At 30.9% G+C, this 5,444-nt stretch overlaps 1 pseudogene; it reads right to left on the reverse strand.

Annotated features, from left to right (window-relative positions):
* Positions 1-1,340: 1,340 nt before the first annotated feature.
* LOC124831774 (cytosolic sulfotransferase 15 pseudogene) lies at positions 1,341-2,486 on the reverse strand (annotated as a pseudogene).
* Between the last annotated feature and the right edge of the window lie 2,958 nt (positions 2,487-5,444).

The raw sequence follows: 5,444 nt of genomic DNA on the forward strand, positions 1-5,444 counted from the left end.
CGAAATATAATTTTTTCATAATTTTTAGATTGAGTGTTTAGAATATTTTCCAAATCTGAAAATATATTTTAAAATATTCAATTAAAAAGATAAAAATAAAAAAAAAGTGTAGGAAATTGATTACTTGACTAATAATGTTTTATAAAGATGAAGTTGATTACGAGTGATGGGTGGAAAAAGCACCCATATCGACCGTGTCAAGTCCTCACCGTTTCATATATTGCTTTTATAAAAGGTTACAATTTTTCTTATTTCTATTGTTTTTTTTCATTTTCTAATTTGTCTTTTCACCACATGTACAAGTGATAGTTAGAGATGATAAAATGGCTCACTTCGTTCCATTTTCTCTTGTCATTCACCAATGCATCGAAAATCTTGACTCATTCTACTAGTGAATGAATTGGCAAGTGAATCCGTAAATTTTTTCTTGAAATTTAAATAGCTTTTAAGATATGATTAAAATTTTTAAAAATATTTATATAATTAAATAGATTTTAATATATATATATATATATATATATATATTATTAAAAATTATTTAATAATGTAAATATTTTTTAAAGTTTTAATTAATTATTAATGTCTTTAATTAGATAAATTGAATTAATTATTATATTTATATATGTACTATACCCTAATGACCGAGCAGCATGAGGGGTTCGTAGCCAAAACAGTGGCCGAACAGCGAATAACGTATTATACAACAGTGACTTGAGCTATCGGAGTATTTTCTGCAGGACCACCATCGATCGAAAGGACAACTTACGCACTGGAGGAACGGATTGACACAGTGAAAGTCATATCGGCAGGCGGACGAGGCGAGAATAGAAGACAATCCACCTCGGGCCCAAATATAACCGAAACAATATGTAATTATTCTATTATAATTAATTATTGAAATTTAATTTGTAAATATTAATAATTTAAATCATAATGTTATTACATATATTTGTATCGGAAATATATATAATATAAAAAAGTTATTTTTTTAATTTTTTTAATATTTTAATTTGTAATTTTATTAGAAATGACCAGTGAATTCACCTGATTTATCTTTTGACAGACTAGATGAGACGAGGCAAAGTGAACTAGCGAGTTAAAATCTGCAAATGTCCTATAAATCATGATCCATTATATCGATCTTAATGATAATGGAAACAAATTTCTTTAAATGATTTATTAATAAAATTTTAATTTGCATAACATATTATTACAATAATAATGATTATTATCATTAATATTATCATTAAAACTTGTTCAATAACTGAAACACAGTAAAAAGAATCGAACAACTTATGTAAGAACTGAAAAAAAAGACAAATAGATCATTCATACAGATCTAAAAATCCAAAAAGAGAACCTCTTTTCCTTAAAATTTAACTCCATAGAACTATTTTAGAAGGAAGCTACAAAGGTAAATCACTTGACTTTACATTACAACTTATGATACTCTTTATTTTGACAAATAACATAATTCAAAGCCACGTAAAACAGTAGTTTTAAGAATGCATTTTAAATGATAGACCTGAGCCACTAAATTTTTCTTCAATGATTTTGGATAATTTTTCCACCATAGAAGGGGAAAAATGATTTACCCAATCTCCTATTTCTGCCTTTCTGAAAAACAACTTATTTTCAAACCTTTTGATTTCAAAATTTATCTTTCCAGATTTGTTGACTTCCGTATCCTTCATCTCCTCAAAGCTACACAGCTTGGCTATGCTTTCAATCACTCCATTACTTTCTTCCTCTTCAGTGAAAGGACAACCCAAAAACTCTGCAACTTTTTTCACCTGAGAATTCACATCTTCTTTAAGATCCTCGTACTTCAAGAATAGGACAGTGTTTGGTCTGGCTACACTTTCATTCCAGTAACCTAACACATGACTCCACCATGGACCGAACTCAATTACCCCATTGCAAAACATTTCAAAAGCTTCCTCCTTTGTCAATGCCGGTGAAGCCTCCACCTTAATCTTATTATAGAAAGCCCATGCAGAAATAAAAGTGTCAAAGGGGTTCCTGCAAATGTAAATTATTCTGCAATGAGACTCTACGATTGACCTGGGTAATGAAGGATACGGAATGTGAGTACCAAAAAGTCTTGGTTCAGGCATGTTGGATAATTGAAGAATCTGGTCATGGATGTTACCACGAAATGTGTAAAGGGGAGGCACAAGTTGGTGAGGGTTAGAGGTAAGCAATGGATGGTTCTCTTTGGAGAAGTTTTTGTGGTTGACAATGGCAAAAGTTAGGGCTTTCAACCATGTTGTACCAGATTTTGGAAAGCTCGTAACAAGAACATCACTTTGTTTTCCTTGAAAGTGCTTTTGAAAAATGTTTCTTTCTCTGATGAGAGGTGATGGACACCAAAAGTGTTCAAATAGATAGACATAGGGAAAAGACCAACCTTTCTCTTTAGGGAGAGAGGAAATGAGCTTATCTTCTTCTTCATTCTCTTGTTGCCAACCTATTGAAGAAGCCATTTTCTGATTGATACTTTTCAAATTGTGAGGATTTCGCTCACTTGGGAATGCTTTTATAGCACCGGCTATAGTGGTTAAAGTTCAAGAAAAACACTTGAATGTTGGTACATGTGGGGAATGAACACATTTAATAGGCAATGATATTCTTTTCACATCTAAATTTATTTTATTTGACATTATATTTAATTATTTTTATAAATATAAAAGTTCATTTTTTTAATGACCATTTTCTCTTTCTGAGTTGCCATCCTCACACATGCATATATAAGGCTTTTGTGTTTTTTTAAATAAAGTAATTTTTCACTTCCTTTTTTTCTATGCGTGGTTTGATGCATTTTTTATTTAAGGAAATCAAGGCATATCATATTTCTTTTTACTTTAATAAAGTATTTATAATATTTTCTATTTTAAATTTTATATTTTTTTATATATATAGCAAAATAATAATTAATATTGTCTAAATTTTGAAACGACAATCAAATAATAACAAAGTATTCTTTCAATGCTGCCCTAAAAGAAGTAAAAATATAATTTATAAATTAAATTTAGTATATATAATTGAATTACACATTAATTAATTTTTAAAAAATCTAATGTTATTTAATTAGATTTAATACTTTGATGTAAGATTTACTTCTTTTGTTTTATTAGTTTTTACAGGAAAACACTTAATTCTTCATGTAAATTAAAGTAAGTTATTTATCTATTATATCCTTTAAGTATTCTTTCTCAAAAAAAAATTATAACACATAATAAAAATAAAAATAAAGATATAATTGAAAATAATATCTATTATCTTAAAATTTAAAAAGAAACATATAAAAATAAATAAATTCTTAAAAAGAAGAAGTGATTATTATATATAACAACAACAAAGAGAGTATTTCTAACATCCCAAAAATATAGCTGCAAACTATATTTAAGAGTACTTACATTTACAATAAAAATAGAACAGTTACAGGAAATAAAGTTTAACTTACAGTTATCCTAAATAACATAAATTAAAAACTTTACAGAAACCTACACTGATATAACCCAAAAGGGTAGACCGATCGGTCATACAAGAAGTGTATTAACCGAACGGTCCTATACTAAATACCAAAACAAAGCCAAGACCAAACGGTCTTACTCTTAGCGGAGACCATCCTCTTCTGTCAGCGCCTACTCGAGAGAAGCTTCTGCACCTTCTGCTTACACTCACAGGGTAATCATCGCAAAGACAAGGACGACCGAACGGACAACATGACAAGACAGGAAAATAAGGGTAAGCTAGTGTAATTTAATTGACTATGTTAACATACAATTCAGATACCCACATAATACAATTATACATATACATAAATCATAAAAACATGTTATAACTGACCACTTTACACTGACTGTTCGGACTAGTATGAATATAAGATATGGCCGTTCGTGCACTCGTGGGTGGTAACCTGGAAAAACCATCAGTATTACTGCAGCATGGAAAAAACCCTTGAGCTTGCCACACGAGGTTAACCTGTTATACCTCACCTTAGGTCAAGGTAATACATACCACCCAGGCTAGGGCCTCCTGCTATTCTCACCACATGCATCACCATTCTCTACTTGATACTCAGTGACCATTAGAATTGTTAGCAAAAATCAAAGATGAAGTTTTGATGATGAACAGATTTGCACAAGTCAAGATCCATAAAGACAAATTGAAGATCTCCGTATTTTATAAAGCTTTTATAATAATCAAAGTTGATGTAATAGTGCTCAAATATGTATTAGGGTTGATTCTTGTAATTTATATTTGATTTATTTACTGTTGAGAATCATCCACAAGCTGTTTTAATCGATTAAACCCAGTTTTAATCGATTAAAACAGTTTTAATCGATTAAAACGAGGCTGGCACTGAAAACCCAATTGCCCCTGTAATAACCGATTAAAGCTAATAATAATGGATTAGTTAATCGATTATTCCTGAGAATAATCGATTAACACTAGCCGTTGGGGGTTTCAGATTTGAAAAACTAGTCGTTGTACTCATTTTAATCGATTAATACTTGTGTTAATCGATTAAATGCGTTAGATGACCCGTTTTCGAAGAATGGAAGGGTATTAGGCTGAGTCTATAAGATGGCTCACTCTTTATCTCAAAAACAACTCTTCCCTTGTGAAAAACATCTCTGAACTCTTTGAGAACTTTGTGAGATTGTTGAAGCTAAGGAAACTCTTGTCTACAAAGTCCTGAAGTGCTACTGTGGTGACAGAGGAATAGCTTGTTCATCCTTGGTGTATCCGAGGAAGTGCCTGGAAGAGAATCATCCTTCGTGAAGCATTCGAAGGAGGTGGTCATCCTTTGTGAAGATTCAAAGGAAGTGTAAGTTCGTCTCTTGTGGTTTCAAGAGAGGTGGTATTTCTAAACTCTTACAAATTGTTTTTCTTTGTGATTAATATTTGTAACTGTTTTGTGTTAGTGAAAAAAGTTTATCTTGTTTGAGATAAGCGACTGGACGTAGGATCCGAGTGATCTGAACCAGGATAAAATCACCTGTGCAATTTTTCTCTTTCCCTTACTCTGTCATTTATATTTAATTATCTGCCCAGTAAGAAAAATTAAGAGAAAAATAATAAAAGGCACAATAAAAGTATATAACCAATTCACCCCCCCCCCTCTTGGTTTGTTCCACGCTAATAATTCCGTTGCAGCGATTCTAACAAGAATTTCAGGATGAACGCCAATACTAAGCTTTCCCTATTCATACTTTTACCACAATACAACCAATCACTAAGACATTCCTCCTTGGAATTCTCTTTTAGATCCATAATATAATTTTCACATCATACTTTCTCATTCAATCACAATTATCATATCATAACTTAATACCATCATACTTTCACATTACAGTAGAATTATGACCATTCCTCATCCATCACATCTTTAAATAAATATCACACATAACAGTAAAACAATAACCCCACCTTTG

This window comes from Vigna umbellata, chromosome 9 (genome assembly GCF_029865625.1).
Source record: "Vigna umbellata cultivar VRB3 chromosome 9, Vumbellata_1.0, whole genome shotgun sequence".
Classification (NCBI taxonomy): Eukaryota; Viridiplantae; Streptophyta; class Magnoliopsida; order Fabales; family Fabaceae; genus Vigna; species Vigna umbellata.